Here is a 13,861-nt window from a genome sequence, read left to right as displayed (position 1 = left end):
TACTTAAAAATAAATCTTTAAAAAAAGTATTCTGAGATGTTGTGGGGAAATACATAAAATTTAATCAAGGCAGTCTTCATGGAATAGATTGCTTTTAGGATTAGAGTTAAAAAATAAGCACAATTATATATATATGTATGTATGTCTTTAAATTATATAGCATATTGGTTAAAGAAAGATCCTGATTGGAAGCTATAAAATAGTCGCTGGTCTCACTGACTCCCTTTGCATCAGATGCACTTTAGTGTGCATTCCCACTGGATGCAAATCCTCAGAGTTTGTGCTTATCCCGAGAGTTGTTTCTACAAAACTGCCCCACAGATACTTTTTGTCACCAAGTCTGTAAATCCAGTTATTTCAAAATGCCAGAAACAGGTGGACAGGAAAGCCCAGGTCTCATATTCCATGGAGGTCAGCTTTTCCAAGCACAAAGCAAGCCAGAGACCAGGAAGGCAAGGATGAGGTGATATGACTGGAGGGTTTTAAACAAAAATAATCAGAATGGCAAGTAATTGCATTTTCTTTACCTCAAGGCTAACCTCAACTTCTGCTTACTTCAGGCTATACTAAATTATATTGCAGTGAAACTAATAGGGTAGAAAACTAGCCCATTTTATCCCCTTCCTGCTTTAAGTTCAGTGATTTTTTTCTTTCCTTCATTTCTCAGAAACTTACCATTGGACCACTTTATACATCATTTCTCAGAAACTTACCACTGGACTGCTTTATACATCAATTGATGTATGTATTTGTTCATAGCAACATTGTGCTATTACCTCTACTGACATTTTACATGCTTTAGAAAAGGTTTTTAGTAAAACAATTACTTAATACTTTAAGTATTCTGTCCCTTTTTAAATGACAAAATTTGCTACTGCCTTCCCTGAAGTATTCATTCTTAACTGTATTTACTAATTTTGCTAATATTATCCACTACCAGAAGGATTTCTAGGAGTCTTATAATGATATAAAGCTAGACATTTTACTGTAGAGATATTTATATGTAAATCTCTCCTCTTGTGTTGTTATCAACCAGGACTGAACATTAGAAGAATATTTGTAGCTAAAAAAAATAAAGCAAAAGGGGCCTCCTTGGTGGTGCAAGGGGTTAAACATCGGCACTATGAAACTATCTACAACCACTGCACGAGTTCGATCCCTGGCCAGGGAGCTATCCACATGGCACAGCAGACCTCTCCTGACTCTCCCACTGCTCCCTTCAGCAGTGAATTTTAGTCAGTCTGCCTGTTCTGTTCTTCACTCGGTCTCTGGTGAATCCTCTCACCCCCACAACTCAGTTCTTATATGCATAAATAAATCTTAAATATATATATATATATATATATATATATATAAAACAAAAGACTGATAGACTGATTACACCAAAACCTCTGGACATGGAATCAGACAGCAGTATTTCTTAAGAGGTCACTAAAATACTCTAATGTTTGGAATCGTTGATTCACTTAAAAGCTTCCAAACTCTCTAGATCTTAAGCTAGACTTCTCAATTCACTAAATTGCCTTTAATTTTATTGATATTTTGCCTAAATTGTGTTTCTAAATTATATTCTAAACTGTATTACTAAGTAATTGAATCTTTAATTTTACCAGCTGATCTTCAAGATTGCACACACACTGACACATTTTTGCAGTTGTAGAAAAATAATAACTTTCTTACCGATGCTGGCAATACATTTTTTTCAAACATGTACTGAGAGTTCTTTTTATTGAAACTCATGATAAAGATAATTATAAATTGGAATTGAAATGTACATCATGGACAGATTATTTTTCTGAGATATATTAATAATTAAAAGTTTCCAATTGTCTATTAAATGATATAGTTAAAAATGTTAACAGTTTAATTTTCAGGTTAAGTACATTTATAATAACTTCAAATATTTTGTAATTTTTCTTCTAAACATAATGATTGGTTTTTTAAAAAAGAATAATGCAAGGCAGAGAGGAGCTCTCAAAAAATCACTCAAACTCAAAATTTAGAAAGAAATTTATAAGTTATTACAGTACTTTCAATGAGATGATCAAGTTTCCAAAGAATGTGAAAGCTTTCAACAAAAGAACTTCTTAAAGATTATAAAAGCATTTTGGCAAAAATATCCCTTATCAAAATTACTTTCTCAAGTCAGGCAACTCTAAATAAGCACTAAGTCTTTTTTTTCAGTCACCAATGACCTCTACTGCTCTGTCAAAATTGCTGATAATTTAATTAACCATATGGATAACCCCCCAATTGACTAACCCCTAAGATACTTCTACTCTTCCAATGACCTTTTTCCTCCCCAGGCCTACCTTACTCACTCCTATGGCCTTATTATCAACAACTACAACACCATCAACATATGAGCTTTAAGTGTCTGATATTTATGATATCAACACCCCTTTTTTATCTCACACTTTCTAATATCCTAGCTTCATTAGCCCTTCAACCCTATCAAGATCAATATCCCATGAATCTACCAATTTTTATGTTCTATCAATTTTATATTTTTTCGCCTTCTTTCCTACTTATACTGAAATATCTAGTCTCAACTCTTGAGCCACCACCACACTTGCTCCTTTTGCACATGACAAAAAAGTTCAGAATTAAATACATTTCCTTACACTTGTGTTTATGCAGTAAAAGCTGTCTAAAGGGGAAAATTACCAACATGCTGATTATTCTTTATTTTTAAAAGTTTTATTATTTATTTCTGTATTTATATTTAACTGAGTAATATTGGGGTACCCCCATCAGATATTATCACCATAGTGCACCCACTCACACATATTCTACCACCATAGTCATTGTGCATCCTTCCTTCTTTGTTCTTCTGCCACTCCATTTCTCCCTACTTGCTGTTCAGTTCTGTAGTCAGTTATCAAGGGTTGGTTTTCCAGCTTGTCTTTGACTTAAGTGTTCATTGATCTATCCTCACATTGTTCCTCCGGACTTTCTGGCAGTCTATATTACTCGCTTTATTCATTTCTCCTATAATGAGGTAGTCCCCAAGTAAAAGGGAGGTTCCAGGTTCTCTGCCTCACCCAAGGAAGATGGAACTGAGCAAGGAGGAGGAAAGAAGCTAGAGAGGAGACTGGGGAAGGAAGGAAGCAGGATGGAGCCAGAAAGAGACCTGCAGGAGGCAGATGGAGCAGAGAGACATGTGAAGAAGCTGCACTTGCTTCTTGGTCCTGGACTAACTGTGGGTGAGAGACCTGTTGGAAGGTCCTCCCTGCTGTATAACACACCCACTCTCCTAAAGGATTCTTTCAAATATCTTGTCTCTCTGTGTATATATCTCCAGCTATCCTCATTTTCAGTTTCTAGTTAACTATGAAAGTGGAAGAATTTAATTGCAATATAATTCTAACACATACAGATAACTGCTTGCATGCCCTGCCTTCATTCTGTTACCATGAACTATCCTTCATTTTAACTAAGACCATATCCTCACTTGTGCCCTCTGTCCACCTTACAGTATCCTCACAGGATTTTGTTTCTCAGAGTTTGGTGCCAGTTTTCAAGGCAACTTCAAAATCCACTATTCTAACAACGCTTTCTTCTTTACTTTCTAATTTAATTTTCACTATCTATTCTTACATACCATAGACATCCATCCCAAGCACTTCTGAATTTGTTTATGATAATTATACTTGGAACATATTCAGATCTATACATTTCCAGATCTTACCCATCTCAAGTCATTTATTAAACTTGTGTGATTATCATTAGTTAATAATCATCCCTCATCTAACATTTATCACCTTCATTATTTATCACCTTCATTATTCATTAATTCACTATACAAAACAGAAATTGAACAACTTATATGCAGTAATTGTTTTACTAAGTGAAGTGAAAAACATAAAAATAGCTTGGTCAAGGAATATGAAAATGCTTTTAAAAATAGCATAATTTTATCATTAACATGTTAGATTTGCATACAGCTTGTTCTATGGTCTTCTCTTTTCTAATTTTTTATGTATGTCAGACTTCCCAATGTGCTAATAATTACCTTAGGCACAGTAAGAAATATGATATCTTTCTCTCTGCCTTACTCTCTTCACTCTTATAAAATTGCAGTGATCCAAAAATATGCATTCAAAAATTGCTTGTTGAATTTAACTGACAGAATATAAATTAGTTTGGATAACATATGTATGTTTTATTAGTGAAAAGGGAAATAATCTTATAAAATAGCCCCGAGAATTTCTCATGCATTAAAAAATTAAAATTAAAAATAATCTATGAAGAATATGCCTAAAGGCTCTTTTCTTATACAAAACTAAAAATGGGAACAAGACCAATATAACAAGAATCAAAACCCGTTTCAATAAAGTTTGGAAGGCATGGAACAAGATAACTGTCACGAAGGATGAATACCTTTCTGTATTCTGGATAATGTTTTTTAGGATGTTAGATGTCTTTTAAATTTTATCTTCACTGAAAAAGAAAGAATAAGAACTGAGTGTCATCAAAAAGTTATATTCTATAAGCCTACCAGAGAGTGGTATAAATTAGAGACAAGACATAAAGTAACAACAGCAACAAAAATATTTCTTTAGTGCTTACTTCAAAACCCATCCTGCATGTTTACTATAAAATTCCCAAATTATGAAACAAAGGATACCTTCTTGCCATTTCTACCATGTCACTATGAAAAAAAGGAAAGTTATAAAGAGAGAGAGCAAAAGAAAGAAAAAGAAAATGGACAAGGAAGGACAGAATGAAGAAGGAGCAGGGAGGAAAAGACAGAAGAGGAAAAAAATAAAAGGAAAAAAGAGGATAATTACAGAGGATTGACCAGCAATAATATTTCCTTGGGACTGCCAGGAGTATTATTTAACCTGATCAGTGCATTCTAAGATATTAAAGCACTATTTCACAGTAATTTCTTAAGATGGATATAAGAAATTGATCAAAGGAATTCACATTTCTTTTTGCTGTGTAAAGGAGTCTGACTCAAACTCAATTTTGTTTTACAATTACTGACATCTTTGAAGTCTCCCCTCTTCCTGTTCTTTTGTGTCTACCATCTGGACAGGTTGATAAGTAGGTCAGATACTTCTTTTTTTTTTCCATGGAGAGGGTAGGTATTTAACCTCTGCAAGTCCCACCCACACAAACCTCCTCTACCCCTCCTCTCACCATGACAAAAACCCATCCCTTGCTTGCTCAAGCCACTTTAACCCTGCTTAAGTGGCCTGTCCTGTTCTTTCCTGGAACCTCATATATGTCAATAATAACCCTGTCATAGCCTTTGGCTGAGAGAGTTATAGATCTTAAGTGGGGGACAATCTGTCTCTACATGAGACCATCACTTTCTGTCACCAGAAAATTCACATTCACTTTACTAAATATGTGACAAATAAACTCAAAATGAAGGATTATGTTCACATCTTAGGATAAGTCAAAAAGAGGCATCCTACAGTTAGGGACTATGGGATTCCCAGCCTCCCTTGTTTTTAGGGATATTGTCTTGGTGCCCAGAGTTTCTGCTTGTCAGCTAGGTGTAGAGTCATCAGGGGGCCTATCATCAAGGGCAATAGTCCTGGTATGAGGAACATACTGGGAAACCCATATCTGCTATAAACAGCAGGCAGGTGTTAGAATAGAGATAATATGCTTAGACTGGCAAGTATAATGGAGCCCCCCAGGAAATAGGACCTGGCCACTCCACCCTAATCACATCACCCACTGCACATACATTTCCTCTATACTTGTCCCACCTTTGCACTCAATGCTAACAAAAAATGAGACTGCCTCTGGATCAGGGCTGCACATCACTTCTGGTATAGCCCCTCTAGGCTTCTCATTGCTGCACATAGACTTTTGAGTATTTTTCCCTTATTCTGATCCTGTGCTGCTTCCAACACTGCTACCCCATGAGGTGACTAAAGGACAAGAAATTTGGAAATTGTGAATCTTAGCCTGAATCATTAACAATTAATATGTACTTGCTTATTTTTGATTGTCTAATAATTGCTAACAATGTTAGGGCCCTAACTATGTGACAAGTGCTCTTCAGAAAACTATGTCCATTATATCCATTGATCCTGTGATACTATCCCCATGTGATAGATAGTGTTACTGTTTTCTTTTCCTGGTGAGCAACAGAACAGTAAATACATTATAATTTGCCCAAATAAACCCTGATCAGAAATTACATCATTCTGTGAAACTCAAGTTTACCAAAATGGTTTAATCTTTGCCTTCTTGACTTTAAAGTTCATGCTTTTAGTGACTCTGCTTTATTGCAATATCAATAAATACAGTTAATTAAATAAAACATCAGCAATGAAGAGTTCCAGGAATATTTATGAGGCCAAAATTTCATGTAAAAAATTGGTGTTTTCCAACATTATCAAAGGCAAACTGCAATTTCATTTACAATAATACAATTGAAACATTGTCAAAAGCAAAATTCATTAAATTGTTACATTGATATCCTCTTTATGTCTTCAAAGAATCACCAAATTTTGTAATCATCATGTGAATTATTCTGTGAAAATATTAAAAAAATATATTATAAGAATGTCTACCAAATCTAGAACCCTTTTATTATTGGATTATTCTATACAGTCCTTTGTCTTTGGTGGTGTCAACAATACCAATTCCAGTTTTCTAGATAAGTAGCTTTCTTTAAAACATGTAATTTTCTGGGAATTATTTTCCATAAAGAAACTAATATTTACTTTGTATTATGTGTATTCACACTAAAGTTTTAAAGGCACTCTCTTGTTGAATTCATAAATTCAGAAAAAAATTATTTGTGTATTATAGTTAAAATCACCTTTTTATATAGGAGAGCAATTCCAATATTTGCCATCATTCTTCATAGTCATATAACTTTATCATTTAGGATACAGTTGAATTATATATTTGAAGCATCATCAGACACAATTTTAAATTCATTTTTATAGTCACTGGGTTTTGCCACCAATTATATTTATGTGTATCCTTATTATGATTCAAATTATGCATGTCCTGCAATTGTAAGTAAACCAGAAATCAAAACTGATTATAAAGTGAGGATTAGATCAAGGTCACTATATTTGTACCTGTTATGAATTGTTAGATGATATTTTTTTTTTTTTAGCATGTGCCATATTTTGCTTTTCCAATTACTGAAAACTACATTTTCTGCTATATCACTTACATCTACAATAATCTCTTTCTGATATTTGCATAGTTTGTACTCTCGATGTGCCTTTGCATAAAAAACATAATATTTCAAATCAGGCAGAAATTAAATTCAGACTTTAGAAATAACATCTGTGACTACACATTTTAAATGCTTTATTAGACATTTGAAAACACGTTTTCCTTTAGAAGCAAAAACATATAAACCTGGAGACATTTTGCAAGTACCTCTACATTATTTAAATTAATCAAAGGCCTTGTTATTAAGTAACAGATAGAGAAAATTTAAAAAATGAGTATTTGAATCTCTTTCTGACCCCATTTTCCAGAATGCTCTTTAAAACTATGAATTTAATAGGGAAGCAGTAGATGGTAGTTGATACTGATTGGTACATAGATGATAGAAAATAAATAGTTAGATAGACAGGCATGTAGATAGATGATAGAGAGAGAGAGAGATAGCAGACAGATGATAGCAATATAGTTTGAATCATTTTCTTTTTGTTTCTGTCCTTTACAAAGTTCTAACTAATGGGGAAAAACTAAGTGAACTACATAAAAAAAAGTTCATACTTTTGCCAGTGTGAAAAAAATGGACTTAGAGATATTAAGGCCATATTTCCTATTTCTTTAAGGCTTTAGATTATATTGTATCTGAGTTAACTTTCCTTGGGAAACATATGATATGGGTATCTCCTTAATTTAATTTTTTACATTGTGGAAAACTAGGGAAATAATAGCATTCCTGCAACTGACGTAGATGCGGGGGCCTGAAGGGATCAAGGATTCAGGATGCCTTGATGTGCATGTGAAGTCAGGGGCCCCAGACTACTGTGTAGAACGGGACATGCGACAAACTATCATGGACTATCTATCCCACTTAGGCTAATATCCTATGTTGAGTAATTCCTACTTAGAACAATATTCTTATTACTGGAAGAAAACTGAAGTTGTGATTAGAATACATTTGTGAATAGAGTTTTCCAGAAGAAGTTGCCATGGCAAAAATAAACTCGATAGACACATTGGGGATGAGCTGTTACGAGACAGCAAGGTTAGGATCTAGAATGGAGGTTTTAGGGACTATCCTTTTGCGCTTTAGGTGGTATAAAAACTTTAGTGCAGGATGTCAATTTTTATGATACATTGGAATTCTCTTTTTCTAAACAATTCATTGACTATGATATATTCGCCTAAAACTTGTGAAGCTATTGTGTTCAATAGGATAAACTTTTGGATGGATTGTGATATTTTACCTTAAGAACATGTAGCATTTAGAGGTACATAATCATATTAAAATGACTTTATTCTGAAATATAAAGATGTTACATACTTACAGACATTTAATGTACATTAAAAACACCTTTCTGATGTTTTGCTGAGATTCATATTGCAGGTACTTTGAATTAAAATAAAAGATCTATTCATGTTTCTGTCAAACATTTATGAACAAGTCCAAGAAAATTGTATATTGGGGCCTCCCTGGTAGTGCAAGGGGTTAAGCACAGCACTGTGAGATATCTGCAGCCTCTGCAGCACGAGTTCAATCCCCCGCCAGCCAGGGATCTGACCCACATGGCACAGCAGACCTCTCCTGTCTCTCCCTCTGCTCCTCTCAGCAGTGTATTTCAGTAGATCTGCCTGTTCTGCTCCCCAATCTGTCTCTGGTGAATCCTCTCAACCCCTACACCTCTGACCTGTGCCCCAGTTCTTGAATGCATAAATAAATAAAAATAAATCTTAAAAAAATAAAAAGAAAATCATATATTTTACCTATGCAGTTTTGTACTTGTTTAGATTTTTTTTTTTCCAATGTGCATGTAACAACGGAGGAGGTACTAGTAAATCATTGATTTATCCAAATGTGTTGTGTTTTTTTCTGCCTGGCTAAAAGTTTGGCTGGGTAAATTAAATATCTCTCCAATCTCAGGTTTCTCAGCTATAAAATAGGGATAATAGCTGTGCCTCACATTGTGATAAGAATTAAATGAGCAGGTACTTGCAAACTATTTGAAACAATAATTGATTAGTAGGATCAGTATACATTCAACACACATTCACTGCTATAGTACTGCTTTTACAACAATTATATTATTAAGAAAGAGCAAGAAGCATTTGTTAATGTATAAAAATGTCAAATCCTTCAAGCATATTTCATGTGCCAAAAGTGAACAACTATGCATCACATAAAAAAACTGCTAATTTTGTTTAGTTTGCTAAATGATTAATTTGTCATGTCTCTCTGATTATGAAGTACAACCATATTAAAATGTATAGGTGATATAAAGAAGAAAGTGAAAATATTTATAATAATGGTATAGTAAAGAATAAAATGGTGTGTTTTAGTATTTTCCTCCAAGCAAATATACTAAGTATATTTGCTAACATATGTGCATCAATTTCCCTTATAATATTGTTTATTCATGTATTATTAATTATGGTACAGTAAATTCCATTCTATCAAAGTTTAATCACATATTCAGAATTTGTTGCTAGTAAAAGTAGGAATTATTGTGTGTATTGTGTGAAACAGATGAATTGAGGACAAGATCATGAGCTCTCCTCCTATCTTATGGCATTCACTTTTTGAAATTTTGTGTAAAATTTAAATGGAGAAATTGAATTTTTGTTAAAATAATAACTTCTTTGAAAATCTTGTGTCTTTAAGGAGAGATTTATTTTGGTTTCAAATATTTGCAAATAAATGTTTAAAGTGTTTCGAGCTGTACTCAATTGGCATGGATTGTTATTTTCCAAGAACTAATGAAAGACACTGGAATTGTTTGATTCTAATTAAATAACACCCAAATAAGAATTCTTTACATAAACACAAATGCCAGATGTTTGAAGAAGCTGGTAATCCCTCAAAAAGCAAACATTAAGTTATGAAAAGTCATTAAAGTTATTTTCTTGGGAGTGATTTTAGATTTTCTCCTTTTGTGTTACATTGATAATGCTTTTGAATAAACATTTGTTATTCAAAGTAGACATTAACACTCAAAGTTACTTAGTATAAATGCTTTTTATAGGAGTGTAAATATCTGAGATCACTGATGACTTTGAAGCAAACTTGAAGTTCTTTTGATTTTCTTTAGCCATTAGACTTTACACAGTGTGCAAAATTCCAAATTAAGCAGGTGCTCCAGAGTATATCTGAAAAACACTGTATTGATTTTTGTTTTTAGTGTAACATATGGGACATTAGAACTTAGAGAAGGAGCTATGCAGCTGGTATTTTCATTAAATATTTTTTTAAGATTGATTTATTTATGTATACAAGAGCTGGGGTACAGGCCAGAGGTGTGGGGGGGGGGTGAGAGGGTTCACCAGAGACAGAGTGGGGAGCAGAACGGGCAGATTGACCAAAGTACACTGCTGAGAGGAGCAGTGGGCAAGTCAGGAGAGGTCTGCTGCACCATGTGGGTTGCTCCCTGGCTGGCTGGGGATCGAACTCATGCTGCAGAGGCTGTGGATAGCTTCATAGGTTGCATCTTCACCCCTTGAGCCACCAGGAGGGTTCATCAGATATTTTTTTTTCTTTTTCTTTTTTTTTTTTTTTCCTTCTGGCTTGACTTCATTTTTTTCATCTTTTATATATATTTTTTTAATTTTTTACATCATTGTTCATTTTTAAACAATATTTGCTTCCCCCACCCCCTCAGGTGTAGTCTATCACATAGAGTTTCCTTCACCAATGCACCCGTGCACCATCACCTCAGTCCCCTGTGCTCCTCCCTCCCTCCTTCTGATCCCTCTCCCTCCTCCTCCCCTGCAGGATGTCTCTGATTTATAATTGTCCATTTCTGCTTTGTTGTGTTTTGTACTGTTATTATTTTTTTACACTGATGTCTTATTTGGTTCCCTATATTCCTGTTATAAGTGAAACCATCTGATATTTTTCTTTTTCCTTCTGGCTTATTTCACTGAGCATAATTCCTTCTAGCTCCATCCATGTTGCAGCGAATGGCATGAGTTTATCTTTTTGGATTGCTGAAAAATATTCCATTGCGTATATATGCCACATCTTCTTAATCCAGTCATCTATTTAGGGACATTTGGGTTGTTTCCAGGTCTTACCTATTGTAAATAGTGCTGCAGTAAACATAGGTTTACAGGTGTTCTTTTATCAAATATTTCAAAAAAGTATTCAGATGGCGCATAGGAATAGTATCATTGGTGGTCTTTTGTACACATTTGCAAAGGGACTGTGCTCTTCCCACAGGTAGGTAGCACCCTCTGTGCTAAAACTTCAATCTAAACTGCCTTTGTGATTTCTCTCGGTCAATAGAATGCAGCAGACATAAAACAGGGCATTTCTGAATTTGAGCTTTAAGAAACTTTGTGGGATTTCACTCTCTTTGGAACCCCTTCTTTATCATGAGAATAAATAAGAGCAACCAAACCCTTTGCAAAAATCAGAGATTTTGTGCTTCTGGACAACTTGGTTCGGTAATCCCAGTCAGGTCCCAGATGTGTGAGACCTGTCTATGGATATCCACAGAGCTACCTGGCTGACCACAGATGCAAAATTTTGCTCCCCTATTATTAGCAGAACCCATCTCTCTGGTCAGCAGAATGGCCCCATCAAGTTGTATATTTGTGAACTAAATAGATGCAATTGCTTTAGACTTTTAAATAAATTCTGTTTGTAAAAGATTTATTTATGCATACAAGTGCTGGAGTACAGGCCAAAGGTGTGTGTGTGTGTGGGAGGTGAGAGGATTCACCAAAGACAGAGTGGGGAACAGAACAGGCAGATCCACCGAAGCACACTGCTGAGGGGAGCAGTGGGTGAGTCAGGAGAGGTCTGCTGCGCCATGTGGGTAGCTCCCTGGCCAGCCGGGGATCGAACTCGTGCTGCAGAGGCTACAGACAGCTTCACAGGCTGCGTCCTAACCCTTGTGTCACCAGGGAGGCCCTTAAATAAATTCTTATTGCTTTATTGGAATGGTTTATTATATAACAATATCTGACATTTTATGTAAAATATTTTATGTTAAAAAAAATAAGGCCCGATTTTTAGGGTTCTTTTCCTAATAATTGTGATTTTTTTTTTTTGGCTGCACATTTTCAGGTTTAGAAATTACTTCCATTGTAATAGTATAGGTTCACTAATAATTTGTGATTAAAAGTATTTGACTTTTGTAGACTTTTGAAGACATCATAATTTGTCTGTTGCATGATATAGTGTTCAGTCAAGTTTTACGTTTCTATCTCCCCTCCACAAGAAAAATGTGTTGTTTTACCAAACATCAAATACCTTCTTGAGAAAGATAGCAGCCAGTTAGGAGTTATTTATGGAATTGAAAATGAATTCAAGAACATGATGACTTAACACTGCAATGATAGTGGGGTAGGCAATCAAGAGAACATGAATCCGTGTTTGACACAAGATCTGGATGTGGGTGTATCATGGCTTAGAATGTGCATTCCCAGAAGCTGCTCCAGGATATAACTGTGAGAAAACTTGTTGAAACATATAATGCATATGTTGACCATAATACACTGTTGAGCCAACAATGTAGGATAGAACAGCCAACTGTGTGATTGAACACAGTTAAAGTGTCCATGAAAACTTTGAGATTTGACGAGCAATGGAAAAAACTCATCTTGCAGCTGTTCAAACATCCTAGGTTCCTTTGTCTATTAAAACTGAAGTGGCCTCTCTCTAAGGTGTCTCTATCATCCCCATCCATACAGGGTGGTTTCAAATTACACCTGGGAATCTCCTAAGATTGCAGCCAGTAACAACTTCTGGATTTCTCTAAATAAATGGTTCTCAGTTGCTCCCAGGGGAGATTTGACAATGTCTGTAGACATTTTCCACTTTTCTCCACTGGAGCAGGGAATGCTACTTGTGTCTAGTGGTTAGAAGTAAGGAGTGCATCTAAATATCCTACAATGAATAGAACTGTAAGACAGCTAGGTGGGTAGAAGAAAATAACCAAGTGGGAAATGAGTAGTGATAAAGTCAGCCATGTAATGCATGATAAGAGGATTTGTGTCAGACCATTATGAGGATTTTGTATTGCATTTGAGGTAAGAAAGAGTTAGAGGAAACTGAGCAGGATGATAGGAGGTAATTTTTGTTAAAGCAGCATCATTTTGTCAGTTCTTTTAAGAACAAATCATCAGAAAGTCAGACCTTTGAAGAGACAATGCCAGTTGCCAAGGTCAGAGATGAAAATAGTTTGTATCAATGTGGACTCAGCAGAATTAGTGGGAATGACCAATTATATTTTGAATGTAGAACCAAAAATGATCTATCTTATTAGATATGAAGTCAAAGAAAGAAAGTAATTAAGAGTCATCTCTAGGGCCTCCCCTGGAGACACAGGCGGTTGGCACAGCGCTGTGAAGCTTTCCGCAGCCTCTGCAGCGCCGGTTCGATCCCCGCCGGCCGGGGAGCAACCCACATGGAGAGCAGACCTCTCCTGTCCCACCTGCTGCTCCCCTCAGCAGTGTATTTTGTCAGTCTGCCTGTTCTGTTCCCCTCTGTCTCTGGTGACTCCTCTCACCCTCCCACGAATCTGGCCTGTACCCTGGTTCTTATATAAATAAATACATTGAAAAAAAGAGTCATCTCTAAGGCAATAAAATCAAAGAAAATATAAAATAACTCCTTGAAACTCAATAAATTAATTTACATGCACCATAAAGACATGTTTATTGCTTTAAATTTCCTAATACATATTATTTTATAGCCATTGGTATCAGC

The sequence above is a fragment of the Talpa occidentalis genome, unplaced genomic scaffold (genome assembly GCF_014898055.3).
Source record: "Talpa occidentalis isolate TD23 unplaced genomic scaffold, MPIMG_talOcc4v2.1 talOcc4.9, whole genome shotgun sequence".
Taxonomy (NCBI): Eukaryota; Metazoa; Chordata; class Mammalia; order Eulipotyphla; family Talpidae; genus Talpa; species Talpa occidentalis.
The sequence above is the reverse complement of the archived record's forward strand: the minus strand, read 5'-3'. Positions refer to the sequence as shown.